General features: G+C 38.1%; 1 long non-coding RNA gene across 1 annotated transcript; it reads left to right on the top strand.

Annotated features, from left to right (window-relative positions):
• Positions 1-691: 691 nt before the first annotated feature.
• Positions 692-23,971, top strand: LOC126637862 (uncharacterized). The gene is made up of 5 exons (XR_007628454.1): positions 692-748; positions 1,572-1,654; positions 18,429-18,554; positions 22,261-22,327; positions 23,069-23,971. It is a non-coding gene; the product is annotated as an uncharacterized LOC126637862 (long non-coding RNA).

The following is a 23,971-nucleotide window of genomic DNA, read 5'->3' on the forward strand; positions in this document are numbered from 1 at the left end:
ATCAGATCCTTCTGGTTTTTAGAAAGTGCTCTCCAAATCTGAGGCCAAGGAACAAGTGGAAGGCATCTATAGATCTGCATCTCAGCACAGCATTTAAATGTATGGAGCAACTTGCAGGATCCAGGACTGCTTTGTAGGATCTGTTGACTCCGTCGTGGAGTATCAGATTGACTGAGTTAACACAGAAGAGAAAGTAAAGATGTGAATCACCCCGTTTTCCAGGTATACCTGTGCCAGTTAAAGATATCTCCTTGAACAACTCATATCTTTTATTGTAGAGATATAATGCCCCATGTCCTCTGGCATAAGTAATCGTGCACATTTTCTAAAATACAGCAGGCAGCCAGGGTTGGCTCAGATCATCTCTTCTTAATGCCAAACATCACATCTAGAAGCAGCTGTTGTGATTGAAAATGTTTTATCACCATCCTTTGGTAGAAGCTTGCAACTGGCTGACCAGTTCACTTGAACTATTCCTAATCTATCCCCTCCTGTAACTGAGGAAAATCAGCCAGGTTCTGTGCAGCTGTGGGCAGACAGGCTGTGCTGGGCTGAAAGGTTTTGAGCACAGGTGCCTTGCACTGCCTTCCCATGCTGCAGCTTTCCCTGCCCATAGCCTGCTCCCTCTCCAGTCTCTGATACTTACTCATATTATTTCCCTCCTTTTTTTTTTTTTAACATAGGAATGTCTGCCCTTCTTCTCCTTCAGCACAAGGGGCAACACTGGTGAAAAGACTTTGCTGGCAAGGTGGGTGTGATTCTTTGCTAGAGTAGCAATAACAGTTGGAGTACAAGGCAAACCATCCGTTTTTTAAAAAGCAGACCCACAATGTTTTGAGTTGATCAGAACTGAGAATGTGAATAAGGACTTCTGGAAAATGAAAGTTTCAGAGGAAGAATCCTAGAGACTTTGCTGATTAGCTCTCTAAAAATACCCGCTGAAATTACAAGAACATCCAAGTAGCTTGATGCCTGTGACTTGTTCTAGCTCATATGGGGGCTAAATTACAGGAGGTTGGATCCCTGAAGGAAGACTATTTGTGGATGGTGGGTGGTATTTAATGTTATGTTTATCATGTAATCTTAAATATCAAAATATGTATGGAGGTGGTGTTTCTGGATGCTTTTCCTGTTTGATAGCTAGAAATTAGGTATGTGGAGGAATGAGGACTCAATACAGGCTGCCTGCATTTGGGTGTCAATTGAGCCTGTGCTCTGCAAATAGAGCATAAAGACCAGTTTTCTTAAACTCCTGAGCAATCAAAGCCAAATGCTCGTGAAAAGCATCTTTCTGAGGAATTTTCTTGGAATATAAAACATGATTTCGGAAAATTATGGTAAGTCTTTTTGAAGATCTTAAAATGTATAAAATATTAAATGTGTACTTTCAAGACGCCTTTTTTTTTTTTTTTGGTAGTTTGGTAATGGAAAATTGGCTGCTGGTTTTAGCCTGTGGCCAGGAAGAGGGTAACAGCAGTTATGTAATAAATCAGAAAAGAACAAGCTTTTGACATCCTCACAATTAACTGCTAGTATTTTCTGAGAAAGTTATTTTGTTTTTTTTTATCTAGGTTGAAGAACTCAAAATGAAACCTCTTTCCCAGCTCTAAAATTCCCACTGTTGATAGAAGTTGATTCTGTATAAAGAGTACAGGTAAAAATAACATTTTCACTTACATTTAAAGAAATTAGAAATTCCAGAGGTGACATAAGACTAGAAAATCTTTTCAAAATGGGATTATCATTCTGAATAGTTGTAGGCAACAGGAAAAAAAATGAGTTTCAAACCTACCACTGTAATTAAGTACCAGCCCTCCAGGGTCACGGTGTGCTGCCTTCACTAAAGCCATAGGTCACAAGCTGTGGGTTCTGTGGTGCATTCAGCCTGGCTTTAGGCTCCTATGACTGGATCAAAATGGTTCCATGAAATGATGTAAAGTATTGAATTGATCTAAAGTCACCCTGTTGGTTCAAAATTGGTTTTAAAAAAATTTTGGCTTTTTACTTGAAGGCTTTATGTGTGACTAGAAACCAACTTCCCAACATCTAATTTTAATCCTGTTTAAATGTTATTCATCATTTCAATCGTAGAATAAAAACCATAGAGCTGTCAAACAAAAAAAAAGGCATATACAGTATGATTTTGCTGGTTTCATTGCCATTGTAAGCCTATGACTAAGAATTAGTGATCATACCTATTGAGAAATTATTGGTCATAACAGGCCTGTTGTTAGCAATCATAGAACCACAGCTGTCTAAAGATGTCTTTGTTTTTCTGCTGAGTCAATTATGCCAGTCTAAATCTTGGTCCACTGCTCTGTCTCCTCCTGATATATTTGGTTATAATACATAAAATACCAGAAACTAGAAAAGGGCAGCCTAAGTATGAAGGTTGATGTTCTCCCAAAGTCTGAGTTTTTTGAGTATAGCATATCTCAAACATGATTACAGGCTTTCTTCCCAACTTACAAATATTTGCACTGCAGAAGCAAATTTAAAGAAAAATGACTAGTTAAATACAAGTTGAATTTGCTGGTGCTATTATGTGCTTCTCCATTGTCTCTCCACTTTGAGCTCTGCTCTTATCAGATGGAAAACAGAAGAATGTTGGTTTTAATTGCTGATTGTAAATGTGACAACCTGTACTTTCAGTGGTGGTGTTTGTTAGCTTTAGGGAACAGAGATGTTAGAGGACAAAGTAAGTTACCTGTATTCCTTCATGGACTTCAGTGGGAGTCCCAGACGCTGCCTGAGGGTACAACCTTTTTATTTTTAAATCATTAAATTTATCTGTCTTTTATGAGCCAACTTCTTTTGTAAAACTAAAGTTCATCTGGAATAACTGTGTACATCAGAGGTGTTGTTCAGATATACACTAGCCCATTTAATGTGGAATTGTACCTGTTGGACAGAGTTGTTACTAGTGCACTGCCACCTTTTAGACACAGTTTAGGAATTCAGCTCAGTGCAGATAGTAAACTGAGTTCACCTGCAGACACTTTGCTGAAAATATACAAAATTAATGAGATGGAAAATTTTTTATTCAGGGCCATGATGCACCTTTTTCCAGTAGGAGGGAAAAAAAAGTGGAATATGACTGAAAATTCAAAAGAATATTGGTCTTAGTGGCTCAAAAAGTTTGGAAGTAGGAAAAATGAGACCAGTATATAACCCTTTTATTTTCAGTACTGCAACATAATTCATATCTGAAGATACAGACTTTGGTTTTCTTTTTCCTGTCTTGATTCATTTGTGTAGGACTGCAAAAATAAATACTTCAAGTAAGGGGCATTAATGTTCCTTCCAGCTTCCTAGTAACTACCACAGTATCTCCTTTATCCTAATGCAATCTTCTGCCACTTTCAATGGGCAGTTTAAATTCCCGTGAGGAGTTTGGGTAGGGTTTTCCAGCCTGAGCTCTTTACAGCAGTGCAAAGATCCTGCATGTGGACACAGCATCACCACAGCAGTGAATGTGGGTCCATAAGTCAGCACCAGGCTGTGTGTGGCACCTCAGCATCTTCCCAGGGGTTCTCCTGAGCACAGGGCGCTCCCAAGGTTTCTAATGGTCCTCTTCTTCCTGTTTAGCCTGAGCATACACCTGACATTTGGTATCAATGGCATGAACATATCACTCTCGTTTTGGTTTAGAAAAACTGGAGGAAGGAAAATGACATTTCACAAAGAAAGCTGCCATGCCATCATAAAGACTCAGAAAGAGTCCTTAGGTTAGCTTAGGAACAAGACTAAAACTAGAGTTTGACTCTGTATCCTGATGGTGCAGAGTTGTTTGCTTGGGGTTTAGTTTTAGTTTGGTTTGGTTCGCTGGTTGTTGTTGGGTTTTTTTAACAGTTAGCTTTAAGGGGAAATAATTATAAAAGGCCTACATGTTTACTTTTAAACACAGCATTTTTTCCACTCTGCCCCAAGTCTGACATTTTAATGACCTGCTTTGCCTTGGTTTTTACTGGCAGCGTATATTGAAGGAGTATTTTATGTACAGTTTTAACATTTGAACAACGCAGCTCCGTGTTCTGTTACTCTTTTATGTTGTGGAAAATGTCTTTTAAGTTTTTATTCCTTTTAATTGCTTACTAATTTGAAGGCATTTTTGCAAATATCTTCAGCAACTTTTAGATTAATTATCAGTAAGGGTTATTAATATAAGAAGAGCAAGCAAAATAAAGGCTGCATATATTTTCACTCAAATTACTATCCTAAATGACTCCATGGGGGGTTTCTTATAGGGGTCACTGAAAGGCAGAAAGGAATGTTTTTACTTCTTTGCTTTGTCACAAAAATTAGGTTACAAGGGCTATAAATGCAGGTAATACTTTTTATTACTAGATTTTCCTCTGTAATGAATATAACATTTCTTCTTTTCATATAATGATACCCACTGAATGTCTTAGTACTTCGCATGTTTACTCTTACCTTTAACAAGGTCTAAAGTAATTCCCCTTTAAAAGGCTTGCAAGCAAATTTGAAGGCAAGAAAGAAACCCTGTGTGGCAGGATCCCTGTTGGAAGTGGAAGATTGGAGTGGGACACTGTCTTGCCTGCTGCAAACGAGCTTATCAATAATGACAACCCTTGGGTAGGTGAGGTGATGAGAAGTAAAAACTATAACTGGAGTAGTCAAAAGACTGAACAAGAAAGACCAGAAAATTTTGCAACGCAAAATACAAAGCTGGTCACATGTTTTCCTGCTGTAAAACAAATTGCTCTGTGCCAGCCTGCCAGAAACTGCATTTACATGATTCTCTAGTTCCAAAACAGACTTGGTCTCACTGTTGCATTGAGACTTGTCCACACAGTTAAAGTGGGGTGAGCAGCTCCCCCTCGGCGAGGCCGTGCCGTGTCCCCACGGGTGCAGCGGGAGCTCCCTGTTTTTGGGCTCAGGGCACTCTCTCCAGGGGACTGCACCTCCTCCCCTGCTCGTCAAGAGGGCATTAATATTCTCTGAAAGGCAGCCACTCATCTGCAGCTCTGTAAGGCCGATCTACTTTGATCTCAGACTCAGAAACAGAATGATGGGGGATAAGAGTTCAAAGTATAAGAAGAAACTCAACATGCAAAGAAGGTACTACATCTTAATAAGGAAAGAGAATTCCCTCCATTTGTTGCTATTGTAAGGAAAAAATAGTTTAATATCTTTATGGGATTAAGACTCCACGGTACTTTGCTAATGAGTGGCCAGAGCTATTAAGATTTTCCCTATGTCTCCAGATAGGCTGGCAAACAAACATCAATAAACAATGGCAAGTCTAAGGCTGGCTATTAAGAGTTTGATCTGGTGCATATTTTATTAATGTGGCTAACATGTTATTTTGTTTGTAGACCCAGTAGAGTAAATATATAACATAGAATTTCATCCTTTTCCTTACAAGAAACTTGAGGATTAAGGAAATTACCAGTAATGAATGGCGGCTTTCTAACAAAGTTTATCACAAATGACCCTGGATTGTGAAGTGTTCTCTATTCAGGCAGCCGTAGATGGACAGGAGATTCAGAAAATTACCAGAGAGAGAGGACAAAATTCCTTGGTTTTTACTGGTTTGCTCAGAACTGTGGAGATATCATTCACATGAACACTTAACCTGCATAGCAATGACAAATACCAGCAAATTTAGCTTTCATAAGTGTATTTGAGAAAGATTAGCACACACCATTCAGTTCAAGTTTTAGTTTTTAGGTTAGCTGCCTTTCATATTAATCAGCTTTGGTTTTTTTCAGAGCTGCCTTTTCTGTGTAAGAGCAGTGGGTGAATGCCATGTTTAATAACCCCTTACATCCACTAATTCCTTTTTCCAGCAATTGTGTGGTTTCCAGAAAAAAAATGAAGTTTGCATAATTAGAAGAAGAAATGTAGAAATGAATGTTGTTTGTCCGTAAAGTGGTGGAAAAGCCCATGTTCTGAGGAATTGTGTAGCCTCTCAGGACAATTTATTGTTCCTCAAAGTCCTTTCTATTTATTTTTCCAAGTCCTATAGGTATGGTAGGATTTAAGGTCAGCACAAGATACTTCTTCACTGCATTAGCTCAGATGCTAATTGTCACAAGGAAGTACAGCATACAAAGGAGAGTGAAATATTTCACATGCAAGTTCTGATTTTCCAAGTGTGATGGCAGGAGTTACTAGCGAGGATTTTCATCAGGTCAGTGTTGAAACCTTCTTTCCTTATTCACTTCTCATGACTGATAAGCAGCCATCTGTCTCTAGCATCAATCTGACTGCCTAGAAACAGGTAACTAAATTCTCTTCCCTACAGACAGATTTCATTTTCCTTTTGGAAAATGTTTGAGAAGTATCAGAGGTTTGTACAATAGAGGCCAAGCATGAAAAACTTGTCAGTCAAGAGAACGTCACCCCATAAATGTCCCTAACAGCTTTTTCCTCTTTTCTGGTTCGAAAGGAGAGTAGTTTTAATTAATTTATTGGTTGGCATCTGTTTAACAGGCATATGTGTGATGGGTTTCTGAACACACCTGGTCTATTTTTTAATGTAACCTGCAAAAAGATTTTGATCTTATTTTTAGCTTTAACCTTATAAAAATGTAACAGCACAAAGAATTCTTACAGTGACTAAAGTCTTTTTTTTTTTTTTTTTTTTTTTAATTTAAATCCCAGTTTCAAAGGAATTTAGCTATGACCTGGATTTTAATTTTCTTGGGGATTTTACTAATGCTTGAGGGGGGAAATCTGGTACATTTTCAGCATATTAAATACCTGTTTGTGTCAAAGTAATCATTAGATTTCTAATTGATTTGATTACAGTACAGTGATACAGCAAGGGGTATGTCTGGATATTTATCATCTTTAGTTATGCTATTATTAGAATATGGTTTCTTTATTTTCATTATTGAGGCACACTACCTAAATATTGCTCAGTTTTGGAACCACTTAATTATCCTGTCATTGGTGTAACATTATTCAATTTTACATTAAAATTGTTTTCCTGGAGACCTAAGCTAGATTCAAATAAAGTGTTCATTTTTGGCAACCAGGAAGAAATGGAGTCCTTGTAAAAATCAGACTTTGGAGTGAGGAAGTTGGCGATTTTTTTCATTAGTTTCATAGGGCTCATTGTTCCTATTCTGGAAACTTTATAGCTGCAATCACCTACGGCTAGAATCTGATTTTTACTGAGGTGCTATAATAATTACACTAAGTACTTTCTGTTTGTCACTGACAAACAGCAATCCTTGAATGTCACTTAAGGAAAATAGAAACTTTTATACTGTGGATTAGTTTCCAAAACTTCATGGTTTGAGTTCTCAGGAATAAATGCAAGTTTTTCATTAAATAAAACTAAATCAAACAAAAAAAACCTACCCTGGGTTTTGCATGTAACTAGGAGATCTCTCAAACTCTTGGGCATACTCACAGAGATGTGATAAAATATTTTGCTAAGAAACTTAAGTATGACTTACTGAGAACTGAAGGTTGACAAGTTTAAATACTGTAATAGCAAAACAAACAAACAAAAACCTTTCAGTTCACTTGTGGATTAGCAGTTAATACTCTGAAATCCGCAAGCTATGGCTATCTGTGCTGTTATAATCCAAAAGAAGAACTCTACTTTTTCTGTTTTTTCAAAGGAAGATCTTAATCACCTCTTTGTAAGCCACCAAACCCCTTATTAGAGGTCTGGGCCCAATCCTCCCTTGAAAGAGTGGCCCCAGCAAACTATGGGCTTTGATCCTAAATTGAGAACAACTACTGAAGGTAACAGTATGTGATTAAGGACTGCAAAATTTGGGCCACTGACATTAGTGAGACTGACTGCTCCTGTGAGTAAGGAACAATTTCATAAGATTAAGGACCATTATTATGTTTGGTAGCTGTATTCTTATTAACCCTTCCTCATTATTTATTCAGCTTAAACAAGTTGAGCCATATTAATGTATTGTCAATATCAACATTAATCGGTGGAAACTACAGTGAAAATGAATGCAGTGCTTTTTTAATTATGAAAACTTTTTTTTTATAGCATAAATACTATGTACTGTAAAAACTATTAACAGTACAGTTGCTAGTCTTGCTCTTTGACATCATATTTTTAAATAAGTTACTGACAATCTGAATCATTAAACATAGTTTTATGTTAACATTAACTTGGTCTCACACACATACAAACTGTTTTCCTGCTGTTCTAAATGTGTCACAGTAAGTACATCCAGTGAGGAGACCTAGAGAGCTGGGACCAGCCATTTGCTTGGGCCTGGCTCAGGGTGCTGTGTCCCCAGGTCAAGAGAGAACAAGATAATGGGACATTCTCCCCCAATTTTCATCTACAAATAAGGGCAAATATAGTATAACATTAACAGCTGGGCTGTTCAGTTAAATCCTGCAACCAAACCAGAGTAAGATCCTCTCTCTTAAGAGAATTAGGCTTGTTCCCATCCTTAGGTGCTGGGGAAGTCCCTCAGCTGATATCTGTGTTCTGCCTGTAAAAACGTAGGTAGCTGGAAGCTTTGGGATGGTAAATTTTTGAGGTGGGGAGGATGTTTAAACTGGATTGGTTTGCTTCTCTTTAACTTCTGTTTATCTGCAGAACTGGGCATTGTGACAGCTATGACACTGAGGGACCAGAAATATCATCTGGGGATTTGAGAAAAAAAAAAAAAGAGACATTTAACTTGCTCTACCTGAACTTTGTAAAAGCCTTGCAGTGCTACATCACTGATTTCAGATTTTTGTGTTTGTCGCAAACAGGAAATGTTGAAAGAACGTGGAGCTTAACAGCTTAGCTCTTTCCTTTGAGAGGAAATAGAATTAGGATCTGCATGTGCTTGGCTTATACTTCATAATACATTTTATTATTAGAATTATAAATTAGGCCCCTGAGCACAAAAATACAGCATAACTAAAAACATAACTAGCCAAGGTAAATTGATGCCTGCCCTAATATATTTTACCATCATGGAATGCCGGAGACTGCCTCTCATTCTGGGCCCTCCACTCTTTAAGTGGGTCTGTTGGCACAGTATTACACTGCTGTAACCAGTCTAGGGCTTGAATCAGAGCCACACTTTGGTTTCCACCCGTTCATCACAATTGGAGAGTCTTGTAGATTTTTGGCCGACTTTCACCTCCTACAGGTGGTGGAAGGCCAGCTGCAAGTGTGTTTGTTCTCATTAGCTGTGCAATAAGCCCCGAGCTTTTCAGTGCTGGTGATGGAAGAAAGATTATCTTGTGTGTGTGTGTGGTTGCACATCTTTCCATGCTGGCATTTAGTGGTGTTGTGATTCAGTGTTGCAGGAGTCGGTCCATTGCTTACCATTTTCTGTAGGCTCAGCAGCCAGAAAAACCTTTGATAGACATACAGTCCTGTTTCCTTAAACTATGCAGTTATCCAAATTTTTTTAAATGGGGGTAGTAATACTACCCCACCCAACTTGTGCCTGATGACTACAATCACGCGTGTTTCTGAGGAGAGACAGTTATTTGAATCAAATTGGTTGTCTTCTTTGTAACTTCAGCTTATCTTGTGAAAATACTGTCAGAATAATATATGCTTCCTTTATAACCAAGAAGTTCTACTCTTGATCGATAGGACTTACTTTTCATTTGTCAGCTTAATGAATTATTAGTCTTCCAGGGTTTTTTAGTACATTTCAGACTCTTTTTATGCAGCAGACAGCTGTGACAAGCTGAGATGGAGAACTAGCCTAAGCTCTGGTGCTAAATAGGGACCAGCATGCTTAGATCTCACTGGGTGCTCCTTATGTATATAACCAGGGTGGAACTCCTTGGACAGATGCCAACAGCTGTAGCCAGAAGTGATGCTGGGAGAATGCCCTAGTGATTGAGCTTGACACTTTGGGACAGTGATTATACCTGGGAACTTGATGTAGCCCTGATAGGAGGGCCCAGGGCTGGGAAACACATCTTTGCTAGAGGCAATGTTTTGACTGTGTGGCAAAGGACCTTATGGACTGGTGTCCTCAGGAGTTTCAGCTAATGGGGCTTCAAAGCCACAGTGCATGACCTATCTCCCTGCATGTCAGGATTGTTGCTGCAAACCACACCATGCAGCTCTCTGGAGCTCCAGAGAAATTGCAGTTCAAAGGGGCTGCAATTTGGCTTTGCAGGTTGGGCTGCTATTCCAGTGTGCAGCAAGAGTTTTACAACAGGAGAATAAAATCATCAGAAAATGCAACTGTTTTCCTGCCAGTCAGTGGCAAATTTAAGTGCTTTTGCATTGTGCCCTCAGGATTTTATCAAATAATTTCCTTTTTTTTTTTTTTTTTTTTGTGTGTGTGTGTGAGTTTACCTTTACTTTGGGTGCATATGAGGAAATGAAGATTTCACATAGAGTAAGTTGTTTTTGTTCCATAAACATTAACTATGCATGTTAAAGCTGTCCTAGGGCAACCCTGATGTGCACACAGCAGTGTTTTCATTTTTCCTATAAATATTTGTAGTTGATCATGCATTACAATACATCATTCCTCTCTTTTGACTTTGCCCTTTTTTTAACTTGTTCGTTTGATTTGCACAGAGAGGGAAGAAGTTTTTATGGAAAAGATAAACTGCAGACTCAACTCTGTGTGGAGATGTGTGTGTATGGTAGTAAAGCCTGCTGCAAAGCTGTTTATGGATTTTGGTGAGAAGGCATTGTTTCTATTTTTATGAAACTAATGAAATCTTTGGGGTTTTGTTTATCTGTGTACAAAATTCTGTAGGGAAAAAAAAGTGGTAATGACAAGGAAACATCAGAAATTAAGTGTTCTCATGTCATTCATACTTTAGATACTTTGCTGCTCCTGATATCCCAAAATGCCAGCGGTCATGGAAGTGTGTTTCTGAGTGCCTTAAGTCTTTTGGAATAGCCAGAAATATTCTGTGAATCACAGAAAGAGACCATCAGGTTATAGTGAAACAAAACCTAAAATTTTATTTTAAAATTCCTTCTAGGATATGACTTTATACCATAATATTATTTCTGGTTTTGGTCAAGTATTGGCTAAGTCAGCAGTCAGAGCACTCTAAACCAGGCAGTTCCAAATCTGGGCAGGCATTTTGGCCACATGCTGTCACTGGATCCTAAGTACAATCCTTCTGTTTGTTGACTAGTAAAACAACAAAAGTTCTTCAGTGAAAACAAACCAAAATTGTAATTGTTTTTAATTAGTGGCAGTTCTACTTAAAAGCTTTAAATGATTTGACATTTGCATAGGTCCTTTGCATGATCCTAACTTCATGACAGGATTGCAAAATAATTCAAATGTCACCTACAAAATACAATAAAATTTCCCTGGGGTCTACCCTTTATAAGATTATGGCAATTTTATATGTGGATTCAGATCTCTAATATTTTAATTGACCTAAGTTCTAGAAAGCTGAGTTCTCTGCATAGATTGCATATATTATGTGAAAAACCTGTACGTTTCAAACCATTATTTTAGAAATAAGCATAGGAAAGTTTTAGTTATGTATTGTACTGCTGTAGTTTTCTTTTTTTTAAAGGAATAATTGAACATTACTGGTCTAGTATCACTGTCTTTTCATTTGTCTTTCATCACTATGCCTTTCAATACCATTCATCTATGGACTAATGCAATGCCTGCTGAAGTCAATAGAAGTCATTCAGTTGACGTCAATGAACAATGAATCAGGCCCTTTAAAAAGAAGAAGAAACTAGAGTTTACAAGGGTTAAACAGAGTAGTGAGGAAAAACACTCTGAGGCAGGAATTGTGACTTCTGTGTCCATACAGCACCTGGCACTTCCCTGACATTCAGAACAGTGACAAAATGAACCCATCCTCAGTCTCCTCTGGTAGCTCTGATAAGGGAAGGCAGTTTTGCCAGTCAACATCTGATTATTTCTTTTTCTATGCAAAACCTTAGCAGGTATCAATAATTGTAATACACAGTAAAAATCTGTTCAGATAGGTGTCATTGGTGCAGATGTTGAAAATCTTTTTTGTTTATTTGTTTCTGTCCGGTCTTTCCAAAGAACTCACTTTGCTATCAGTCTTTCTTTGTCCTGATTAAGTTGTAATCACTCAAAAGCAGATTCAGAATCTCCCCCTGCTTCCTTCAGAGAGACAGTGTTTTGTTTTATACCCAAATGTGACATTGCACACTGGTGCAATCGAAAAAGGCTGCAATGATCAATTGAGGGCCCAATCAAAGCCTAACAGATAGGCAGCCATTCGTCGCTGTTTGATATAAAAGGTGTTTTATTTCTCATCACTTTTTTGTCACTGAAAGAATGCTTCCTACGTGCAGATTAATTAAAGTGTAAACATTAAATATTGATTGATGCATTATCAGCATGGAGCAGTTGCCTCCACTCAGATTGATTCCTGCAGTGATTTATTGTCATATTTGTGGAGTCATTTCACTCGATAACAAAGAGAAATAGCCTGTTCCCTCTACCTTTCAGTCTCGCTTTCTGGCACTTGCACTGCACCTCCTTGTCCTCAGTGACTCCCATTTTTTGTCTTCTAGAACTAATACAACCTCACCATATTTTCAGGAGAAAAGTTTGGATCTTTTTATTTTAGTATTTGCATAGTAAATTATAGTTCAGTGGGAAGCTCACAGACCTGTGCTCTCAAATGGAACATCTCTGGTTAACACTTCCACCCCCTGTCCTACACAGTGTGCTTTCCACGACCCTGCTCAGGCAAGACTTTGCAAGGACAGGTTCAAATTATTCAAATTAACTCTCTGCCAACTTGACAGAAAGGTGAACTTTCAACGGAATAACAGTGTTCAGGTCAGTTGTATGGCTAAATTATTCAATTAGTTACTCTGGGTAGGAGCACGGGCACATGATAGAATATCAATTTGAAAGAATTTCTGGTTTTTACTCTTGTTTTTGGGCAAATGCATAAAAGAGACCTCTATTCAAGTCTTGCGGGATATTTAAAGTGAAGTTTTGTGGGATGTTATTAATCATCTGGATTAGAAAATCTTTTAAAAAGTTATTGTTCAGTTTCTGTAGCTTTTGGAAGTGGATTCAAATGAGATAGTAATCCAAACCCCTTTCTCTTCTCCCTGAAAGTCTTTAATGATCTTACTGTGTTCATCTGTGTCAGAGGTGGCTGTTGCACAGCACTGCACGTTGTGAGATCCCCGGTTCACAGCCATCTGTGCCAAAAGGAGCCGTAGCCCTGATGTCGGGTATTTGTTCCAGACTGCTGTAGTTCCTCCTTCTCAGTTTTCCCAGGGTGGATGGTCATTCAGCATGTTTGCAGCCAGAAGCTGCCTGTGCTGGCTGGAGACACCCTCCATGACCCAGTCAGCTACAAAAGAAAGCTGTTTGTTAAATTGCTTTGTTCTGCAGTAACAAAACTTAACCTCTTACATACATGGCTTTCATTTAACATTTAAAGAATTAGATTACTCAAAGTCTGATGAAATCAAACGTGTGAGGAAGACAACAAAAATATGTAATAGGCAACTGGTGATTTTGATTCAGTCAAGCAGCAAAACATTAACCTTTGGTCACAGTAGCAATGAATGCTAAACTTGTGAATTTACTGCAGCAGATATTTTCACTCCTAGACCTGTGAGAAATCATAGGAATGGTTTCCTACATAAGCAGAAGCCATGCCAAACTGGCTCCCTAAGAATGGTGTGCTATTATTTCTCTAAAGGGCTATTGCAAAAATGGTGTGAGACTTCATTAAGATAGGTATGCACTTGTACTGCTGCCGTTTCTGACTATCCCTGTCACTCCCAACAGCACTTTATTTAGAGTGTTTTGATATTTTACAGATGTACCCAAACCTGGGAGAAAATGCTGCTGTTCTAGGTCCTTCCTCCCCATGCATTTCCTGCCAGATGCTCTTCATGTCCTCCTTCTGCTCTGTCATTTTGCTTTCCAAATCAAAATTCCTGCTATTTTGCATTATCCTGCTGATGTCTGGGCAGTCACCCCTAAGTTTGGCATTCCTAAAATTAAAAAACAAACAAACCAAGCTTAAGGTATTGCAACAGTGTGCTTATCTGGATCCCTTCAAAACAGTGCTCTCTCCAGATCACTTTTCCCCTGATCTTTGTTTGCTGTTGCCCTTCCCACCCGCTGAACGCCACCGTTGTCACTTGTTGTTAGACTGTCAGCCTGATTGAAGTTGTCAGCTCTGCCAGGCGAGGACCTTGCCTTCCTGTTTGTCTCCAACCAGCTGTGCAAACCAGCATGGCTGCACAACCAACACTGCTGCAAATGCAGTGCTGTAAGCCTCACGCTTGCAAGACTGCTCTAAACAAAATCTACTGTCCCTGTAATTTTTCTGGAGGCCATTTACACTTTTATAAAGCTTGTTATTCAAAGATTCTACTGTAGTTTGTGCCAAGATGCAGAAATGTTCTTAAAGATCTCTAGTTCTAGATGAAAACATACATCATCTGTGAAAATAAGAATTTCTCTTAATATTTTTCATATGGCAGATAAGGATTTTCTAGCGAATAATATCCAGTTGAAATTGCATCATTAATTAGATAGGACCACACAAAAACAAATGGAGAGAGATCTCAGTTGCAAGGGATCTGTTTTGCAGATCAAATGTGGACCTGAGAAGCATGCACAGAATTGTTCCCTCTGGGGACATCAGATGAGCGTCTTTGAAAACAACTGGAAAACTTCTGTTGCCTGCAGTGGGCTCAGGCTTTCCTCCTTGTGTGCAGTGGTGACATGAAGAAGTGCTTATGGTCAGTTTGGACTTAATTGTAGCTTGCATGTAACCACAAATGGTTCCCAGGAGGAAGCAGTGCCAAGGAAGGCACCAGCTCAGGAAGAACTAAGGGCTGTGACTGTTGTGGTTTGTCCACAGAAGGGCTTGGTGACTGCAGGCGCCTCTCAGCTGTTTGTCTGGATCTTTGTTCCTTTCCCCTAAGGTATCTACCTACCTGAGATTGGTATCAGTGTAGTAAACTACTACAGCTGGAGTTACACAAGTTGTGGTGCTGCTTAGAAGCAGCAGTGTAATCAATGCACAGCAAATCTGTATTTCTCTCAGCCCCCACAGGTGCTCCCCCCACCAACTGTGGGGGCCAACTACATGGAATGAGCAGATCTCAGGAATATGTGGGGAAACCATGGGGCAGAGAATAGAAAACACATCTTTTTGATAGGCTGTAAAATAATTTTGTAAAAGCAGTGTATTATTTAATACTATCTCGAATACCATCCTCCAGAGCCAGATTCTGAAAGGAATGAGGTATTTGTGAACTTTATCCTCAGAGTGCCTCATTGCACCTCACTGTTATGTAGCTGTTTTATAAAAGCTGTAGAGTAGTTGATAATGAGAATGTTTAAGTATTTAGTTTGGTTTAATGTTTTAAATAAGATGAAAACTTGCTTTTTCCCTTATATACTTTCCCAGGATCATAGGATAGTTCAGGTTGGAAAGATACACGTCTTAGAGTACTTCTCTTGAATTCTGATTAGTGTTTCCTTTCACCATGGACAATTAAATCTGACATGAAGGGATACAAAAAGATGTTTGTTAAGTATTTAGAAAGCTCAGTACTGACCTAGATGCTGGAATTTTAGATATGTTCATAGGCACAGGGATTGTAAACCAATCCTAAGGACTCAAACTCACAAGAAGTTTCCCCCTTAAAAGAAAAAAAAATAATTAAAAAAAAAAAAAAAAGAATGTTAGGATGACAAACACAAGCTGTAGAAGTCTGCAGCCCTTCCCATTTTACTGAAGAGACTGTCTGCTCTACAGTAGGAGTTGGATATTTATTCAAACCACTCAGCTAATTTTCCATATGAAGTTGTAGTCATATGACCTTTTTAACCAAGTAAACTCTACATATAAACTTAGATTAGCATATCGATGCAAATTACCCCTGTTTTCTTGTATCTCTATAAGACCCAGCAGATGAATACTGTTGCCCTAAATTGTGATATTTCCTCTCCAAAAATGAGTTTACTGTTTTTGAGGCAACAATTACAGGTTGCATGAGAATGGTGTGTTATTTCCTGAAATTGTGTGTAATTTATTTTTAAGAGCTTCAAACATAGTTTTGAAGTTAAATGCGTATCATCTTTGTAACTGCTCAAATCATGTTATTTTACATTTCCTGAAATACCTTTGAAGTTTAAATGCAAATAAGGGGAAAATAAATTACAACTTGTGGAGTGACCGGTGTCTGATTATATGTGCTATAATTAACTCCATCCTTCACGTGATGTTTGTCTTAATATTTATCCAATGTACTTTAAAATCATTGAAATTACTGGTGATTCTTTCCTTGGAGGAGGTAGTTAGGCTCGTTCATAAGGTGGATTTTTTTAGTTACTTTCCGGGTCACGAGGATTTCACATTTCCAAAATCTGTTGTATTATTTAAAAATGTATTTAATGTTAATAATAAGCAGCTACAACTGCCATTGCCCAAAATAGTCTTTTATGATCATCTTTGCTATTTCTTATATACCTTCAATACTTCGTCTTGCAAAAAAGTGATCAGATTTATTATTTTAATTTTGATATTATTATATTTAGAACCATGCCTACAGACAGAGATGGGATTTCAAATTAACAGAGTCCTCTTAGGAGAAACCATTTCAGTCCAAAAATAAGGTTTTTTCATTTTTTAGACTATAACTTGCATTATGACAGAAATTAACATTTTTGTGACCTGTAATTAACTGTGTCTTCTCATGCTATAAATGAGGTTTGGTGGCTACAGCTGGAGGTCTAAGTTTTTTATTGATAGCTTTTGGTATTTGCTAATGACACTGTGGAGTTCAGGGATGCAGACAGTCAAGAGCACAAATAAAATCTGTGCCTGGTGTCTGCAGCCCTGTTCCATTTCATTCCTGCAATGGCATCAGAGCTTCCTCAAATTTTTCCTGTCTTCAGAAATCTCCAGGGTTAAAGTCTTTGATGCTGTTATTAATTCCACTCTGCACCATTAAAGCTGCATTTTCTAACTGTCCCTTGGTAATTGTTGCAAGGACTTAGACAAGTAAGACTATCCAAAGGCATCACTAAGGTCAAACTGTGGTAGAAAGTGCTCTGATTTTATCCTGGAGATTGATGCTTGTATCACCCTTTTTTTCGATTCAGCAGCTGGGGTTATAAAATGTACTTGCAATCACTGATAACATGTTAGATCAGACTACAAGTGGAGTAACACAGTATTTTATACGCTCTGTGTAGTTTTACCTAATGCAACAATAAATCAGTGAAGGCAGAGGTCTTTTGTAAATTTTAATGAAAATTCAGCTGCTGAAAATATAGTTACTTCTGGCTTAAGTTCTAGAAATATGAATTCACTTCTGTTCTTTAAAGCCATAAAAATTGTTTTAACTGCAAACTTCCTGGTAAGGCAGTAACAAAACAAGCAACAAAAGAAAAGATAGTGCATCCAATATATTATAATTAGTTTGTCATTGGCTATAAGCAAAATGAGGGGAAGGGGCAGATGGTAAAAGATACTTTGAGTTAGTTGTAAAGAATTCCCTTTACTGAGTACAGCCTAAAAACAATCTCTGTGCGTGAATGAGACCAAATTTGTTTGAATGGGTCCGTTGTGCCATTTCATGGAAATAAAATCATGATAAAATCTAAAAATATTTATCACGATAAACCCCATTTTTATGCAGAATGTTTAGTGGAGAACTTTTTTCCACCTATCATTATAGCTACTGAAAAATATATCTTTGTTGCAAAATAGCGGTTATATATAGTAAACCTAATTCATATTTATTTAATGAGTGTCACAAGAGGGAAATTGGGGCATAGAAATAAAGCACACTAAAGAATACAAATGTGCTGCTAAACTTCTACAACATCTTTTTTTCTTGTAAGTTTAAAGCAATATTTCTGTAAAACTAGAGTTGTTCTTCCCTGTCAATCTACAGATACAGACTAAAAGTCAGTACCAAGTGACCGTGCTCATTAAAGCACTGAAGATTTGAATAGCATTAAGCAGAATTTGAACTTTGTTTTTATTTAGAAGTCACGCAAAAATGGAATTTATTCAGTCCTTCACTTCAAGGGGGATTTTTCCTTTGTTACTTTTTTACTAATTACATTTTGCACATATAGATTTTTTTTTTTTAACATAAACTAAGGTATTATATTCATTATTGCTTGTAGTTTTCTGCTTTACTTCAGATGGTTTTCTCAAACTTTGTCCATTTTGGAGTAACTTGTCTGGTTATTGGAGAGTTGATTGAATATTAACTTTTAATACTTTCATGATTGATTCAGGGCAGGACTAACAGGATCAAAATGAATATAACAAAAAAACAGTTCTAACAGATAACATTTTAAATAAAACATCTTTAAAATACTTTAAAACATTATTATTAGTGTTTCTGCACTGGAATTACGCATATTGTTTCTTGTAGCCTTCTCAAAAACTTAAAAGGATTGTCAGAATTGCATAGGAAAATATCTGAAATCTGAATGCTTGCTCTCATTTGTGTGATTCTCCCTGTACAGTTCCGTTGGCTTTGAGGAGTTGTGTCCCAGTTATGTTGGTGTCACGCTGGAATCAGATGCTCACGGCTCAACCACCACACACAGCTCTTACCCACAGGGCATCACTGGCTTCCTCCACTTCCAAAGGTACCCGTGGTGAGCTGCAATGTCTCACCTGCAGGTTCTTACCTTTCATTCCTGCTGGTGGTTCTCTACCTACATATACAAAGAATGTGTTTGTCTCAAACTAGTATATATTATAACTAGCTAAATTGTATTTCCTAAATTTTTTTCTGTGATGTAAACTACATGATATGGACTAATTTCTGATCTCTACTTGGAGAATACTTAAGAAACTGTCAATTTACTGTCTAGTTATTATCACCTACCATGTAAACTCTTAGTAAAATAACAATAATGACAGCAAGGGCAGTGGCCAAGAGATTTATATTTTGGCAGTGAATAGGAGCTTCGAGAAAGCCTGTAGTAATTTTGTAAAACTTTCTATCCAGAGTGATAGAAATGAAAATTATTTAGATGTAACCAACTGTGGAGGGATGCTGTATATCCTTTAGAAGCTCTCATGGCTTTCACAAACTGCTTGGAAAAAGTCAGCATCAGTTTTGGGATAGTGTATTCCCTCACGTGTTATGATCTATTCCTGGAAACTTACTATCAAGCAGAACAAGTTTTCCAGTGGTTCTGCATCTGTTCTTGCTCAGCCAAGGTGTCTCTGGGAATACATTTCCCCTTGCAGCAGCAGGTGGCGTTGAACAGCTCACATTATTCTCACACTCATAATCATTTTGTCTCACATGTAGTAAAAACTTTCCCAAAAGAGATAATCCACAAGAGAAACTCAACAGGTTTTTATAAATGTAGCAGACTTTCTACATTGCTAAAGGAGGGGTCAGGTTCTTCCAACTTTAATCACAGTGAGAAATAAGACTATAAATAATGTATTAAACAGCAAAAATAAGTGTGATAGAATAATATTTTAAATGAGTTTTATTTTCCTATCAAAAAAAACCCTCTTGACACACCACAGAGTGTTTCATGTAGTGATAAAGTGATGTTATTGTGTGCCAGTTCACTCCCTCTGCAGCAGATACACAAACCTGAGCTAGTTTGGTGGCATTCTTTTCACACCCTACCTCCACAGGCAGAGGAAATGGTTCTCCTTCCAAATGCATTGTCAGTGAGTCTTCGCAGAATGTAGAGAGCACTGTTAGAGATTTGCCCTTTGGTAAGTGAAAACAAAATGAGAATTAGCATCTTCTGAACTTCTTTGTGAAACTGTTTCTAAAAATTAAGGGGCATTGCAGAAGCAAATGATTTCTGAAGTTTATTTTTAAAATATGACATGCACATAAAAGAAAATAATTTGGTTTTACCTGCACTCAGGTAAAATTTAAGAACAGAATTTAAAATTTAAGAACAAGCAAATAACTATATATCAGTTTATATAGTTGGTCTTTGCACTGATTATGAGTATTTAAGAAATCCATCCATCTTTCTTTCATCAACAGTCCTGGTTTTCCATTTGCATATCTAATAATTTATGGCATGTCCTGACCCCAAGCAGTAATTGAACCAATAGATCTTCAGCCTAGATTTACTCCAGTCTGGCTGCCACAGTAATGTAACTCTGCAGGAGTTTTGGATTACTCCAAATGCCATCTCCTCTTCTGAGAGGTTGACAGTCACAGGCAAAATTTGACCTCCCAAATGTCAAGGCAAAAACTCCGTTGCCTAATTTAGACTAACTCTCCTTTTGGAATACTTCAGATGAAAACAAGAGGGCACAATGATTACTCCCAAAGTTAACCCGGCAAGTGTGTCTTTAATGTAAGACTGTAATGACAAATGAATTCTCTAAGAGTTTAAAATCATGTAAGAGCCTAAATCTTAGAGTGAAAGGGGGAAATCTATGTACCAGAGCTCATAACTAGTAATGTAAAAATTAAGAAAAAAAAATAGAACAAGAGAGAAACTGTTATATTAGAAAGAAACCTCGTGATCAGAGCCAGACTGATGAGATTTGAGCTGAGAGGAGATTTGGAAGGAAGAAAGGGGTGCTTTTTTGCCTTGAGCAACCCATGGCACAGGGCAAAAACACCCAGCCAAGTGCCTGTGTTTCATCTTCTCAAAATGTGGTTTAGAGGCCAATTTCAAGGAAGCATTATATGCTTCAGTAAAGTGTTCTCAAAAGCCTTGAACAAGAAAAATGCCAGCAAACACACAGCTCTGCACTATTGCAGTCTCTTTGATGAATACTAACTATAGAGAAAATGCAGCCACAGAAGCTGTGAGTTTACAGCAGGTATTACTTGGGAAACTCCCACTGCTATTCATCCACTTCTGGCACTACAGGTGAAGGAGAAGGTGCAGAAACTGGTCACACTTCTGCTGCTTCCAAATAGTGTAGCAGATACTCTGAAAAGGCATTGGGTTTGAAATTTTGTAACTCTCATCAATTGGCTATTTTGTTTTTCTGGAAAGGAGCTCAGTTGAATAAGCCCTGGCAGACACACTGAGCTGTGCTGTTGCTACTGACACAAGTCCCAGAGCAACACACACGGGCTGTGAGAAAATGCTGCTGTCTCACAAGTGTGGAGGGGGGAAAAAAAAAAAAAAGGCAGCGATGGTACGAGGAAGGAAAATCTGACCCAGTCCCCAATTAATGGCTTAAACAGTATTTATCTATTGATGATTAAGTGCTGCCCTTGGTCCTTGGGAGCGAAGTTCAATGATGATAGACATCTCGGAAAACAGGTAGATAGACAGAAAGATAGATATCCTCAGCTACTTCAGCCATCCATAATATCCCATGTGCTACCATCACTGCTTTAGCCTGACCAATTGCCTCAGTAACATGTTCCATCTTGTCTGATCAATATTTGCACTTCAGTAACTCTGCAGAGTTACAGCTTTCTGCTGGCACAGGAGGAACCTCATCTTGCCATATTGTGTGAGAAGACAGTGATATGGAAGGAAAAAAAGCCATTATCTATTTATATACTTTCATTTAATTGCTTTCATTGGCTTGTTTTTGGCTGATACCTTCTGTACTTGTTCTGCAAATGCTTTAGAGCAGAAAGAAAAAGCTGAAGTATCAGAAGATGAATGAACATTGAAAACTTTAACAGGAAATACAGGTTTGGTGCCCAGCCTCCTGTCCAAGCAATTACTGTGTACCTTCTTTAGATTTAAAATGGGATTAATGACACTATTGAATCACCTGTTTAAGACTAAGGACATTCATGTGATTACCAGACCAACATAAAAACAAGATCCAGAGGTGGAATTGCTGCTGTTTCCTCCTGAGCTTAAGAGTTGACTGAGATGCTGAAGGATGATATATAGAGGTGGAGGATCCAAAGGTCCATGTACAGTATGGGAAAAACACATTGAAAAAAAAAATTCTGTTCTTTACCACCCAAAATCTTTCATTAACTGACAAACAAAACAAGGACAGAGTAGAATAAAATGTTGTTCTCCCACCCAGCTGCTGCTGAAAGAGTTTTCCTGCTGAGTCCAAGAAAATGACAAATACCAGTTAGAGATAGAAACTAGGACATCTCTCTTGGCACCCTGAGGCCATAGAGAATGGTGGGAAGTTTCCTGTGTTGTCTATGTGACCGCTGAAAGTCCTCCTTACACTACTGCACAGAGCAATAGGTGTTGTTAGAGTGAAATGCAACTCAATTGAAATGATCTGCAAAAATGTAAGGAGAGAGAAATACCTCTAGCCTGTAAATTGTGGATCTCCCATGTTTCTGGCTTCTCTGTCAACACTGGACAGGCATCACTTTAAGCCTTTTTCTCCACTTTTTTTTTTTTTTCCTTACAGATTCCTTCATCCACTCTTCTTTTCCAGATGGGAGTTGAAAGAAAGGTACAGGTAGAGAGTCAATCACGTAAGTGTCGTAAGGCTAAATATTTGTTCATTTGCTTAGGATACAATAAGTCCTGGAGTGCACTCTCTTTACCCAAGAGGATTTCAGCACAGGGGCTTGCTCCAGAAAGGTACTTGTGTAGAAAAGTGAAAAATCCTGCAGGTCACTGTAATCTCTGTTACTCCAAGAATTACTGGGAGTGTAATGTGATGTGGATGGTTGGGGGTTTTCTGCTTCATGAAGAAGGAGCTCATAGGAAAGAATAAGCTGCATCCTAGTAGAGTCAGAACCTCAAGATCAGATGTCAGAAACTCTGGAGGTAAGGCTTTTAAACTGATATTTTAAGTTGTTGCTGAACAAAACTTTCATTTAAGTAAAATGAATTGGTTTGATCTTTCGTATTTTTTCCCTTACAAATTTCCAGACTGGGACAGCAGTCCTGTCATGACAGGGTCAAAGTCCCGTTATGTTCTTCAGGACAAATGCCTTTTACAGAGGTGGAGGAGTAAAGACAAGGGTGCTGAGAGCCTAGTTACTCATGAACAACTCTGAATTTTGCTCTGTAGAAGGGGCATATTGAGAATCTGCAACCCAGCTCAGGATTTATCATAATAAGGACAGCACAGTAGATGGGGCTACTGCAAGAGGTGGTACAGGAAAACCTGCCTTTAGAAGCAAGATAAAATGTAAGAAAGCTCAAGTAATTAATGGGTTTATTTCAGGTTGAAAGTTAGTTTTCCTTTTTTCTTCCTGTTTTTTCAGGTTAAAGTTAGTAGATGAAAACTGTTCGTATTTGGTGTGCACTTGTTCTCCAGAGATGACTGGCAGAGGAAAGGAAAGCAATGCAAGTACAGCATCATGGCAGCAGCAGAGACCAACTCACTGAAGGTGGCAGATGGACAGAACACTAGTAGTTATGGCTCATATTTAGTCATTCTCAATAAGATCTGTCCCAGCATGGGGAGAAGCTGGAAAATACCCCTGAGTGCCCTCTGTGGTCACCTCAGCAGAGGCCTCTGCTGAGCAAAGAGTAACTGCCTGAGACAAGCTCAAAAGCAGGCTGAGCATTTCACCTGTACATACCCTTCTAAGGACCATGCACTGCTACTCTTACAGTCAATGTTGTGAGGAAAGGAAATTCCAAAGGGACAGACAAGTGCAAATAGATCTGTCCTTTTTCTAAGGAAAGCAAAAGTCAAGAGCTGTGCCATATGAAACCACACGTGGTTTGCAATGAGAGAGTATTTTATATATTTTGCCATAATTTTGTTTATTGAAAATTTAAGTCATTTGAGCAGTTGTACCAGAGGGACTGTGATTTACCATGAGATAAGGTAAACCTCTGGATAATTTCAAACTGTTTTCTGTCTTTGTCTGAATTTGTCATGCTGAAACTGAAACAAACCATTGATTTATCAGAAGTGTTTTATTCTTCATTCTACATCTGTGGAGACCTAAGCTATAAACCAGGAAAGCAGTAGAAAGCTGTATTTGTAAATATTTTAGAGAAGACTAAAAGAAGACTGTGGAACTTTATGCTATTTTGTGCTATTGAGTGCTTTGCAGAAGCTCATTTGGGAAATGTATTCTTTGATTTTGGTAATCAATTGATCAACATTTGAAAGACACACAGCTATTGTGAAGAGCAGTTCTTTCAAATATCCA

Source organism: Myiozetetes cayanensis, unplaced genomic scaffold, assembly GCF_022539395.1.
Source record: "Myiozetetes cayanensis isolate MyiCay16 unplaced genomic scaffold, myiCay2020 scf16, whole genome shotgun sequence".
Lineage (NCBI taxonomy): Eukaryota > Metazoa > Chordata > Aves > Passeriformes > Tyrannidae > Myiozetetes > Myiozetetes cayanensis.